This window comes from Tursiops truncatus, chromosome 13 (assembly GCF_011762595.2).
Source record: "Tursiops truncatus isolate mTurTru1 chromosome 13, mTurTru1.mat.Y, whole genome shotgun sequence".
Lineage (NCBI taxonomy): Eukaryota > Metazoa > Chordata > Mammalia > Artiodactyla > Delphinidae > Tursiops > Tursiops truncatus.
The window spans coordinates 33,350,807-33,351,300 of NC_047046.1; the positions used below are offsets into that span (position 1 = coordinate 33,350,807).

The 494-nt window shown below is 38.9% G+C and overlaps 1 non-coding gene across 1 annotated transcript; it reads right to left on the minus strand.

Moving 5' to 3' along the window:
* Positions 1–209: 209 nt before the first annotated feature.
* On the minus strand, positions 210–281 carry TRNAA-AGC (transfer RNA alanine (anticodon AGC)). Its single transcript has one exon. It is a non-coding gene; the product is annotated as a tRNA-Ala (tRNA).
* Positions 282–494: the final 213 nt, after the last annotated feature.

The following is a 494-nucleotide window of genomic DNA, read 5'->3' on the forward strand; positions in this document are numbered from 1 at the left end:
AAATATGTCCCGATAAACTGAATATTCAAGCAACACTGGAGTAGAGGCTTAATTCCAGTTCAATGCTTGCTTTTGGAAGAAATCTTCTAAAACATAGATAGATTTCCTCATCTTTTTAATTGAAGTACAGTTGATAAACAATGTGTTCATTTCTGTACAGCCAAGGCCTTTAAGGGTTTTTTTGGTTTGTTTTTTTAATCAATCAGAAATGGGGGTGCTGGACATTGAACCCAGGGCCTCATGCATGCTGAGCATGTGCTCTACCACTGAGCTACACCCCCTCCTCCCTCATCTATTGTACCTGATTTGGGCCTTTTAGTGAGACCTTGCCTTTGCCAACCATGATTTGCCATTCACAGTACATTTCTAAAATGGAAACTTTCAGTTGGTACGGACTGCTGTTACCAGAATATGCCGTGTTTTCTCGCTTCCTATCATTTTGTACACTATTTTCTTGCTTTGAATATTCTTTCCTGTTCTTAATCTCTTTAAGT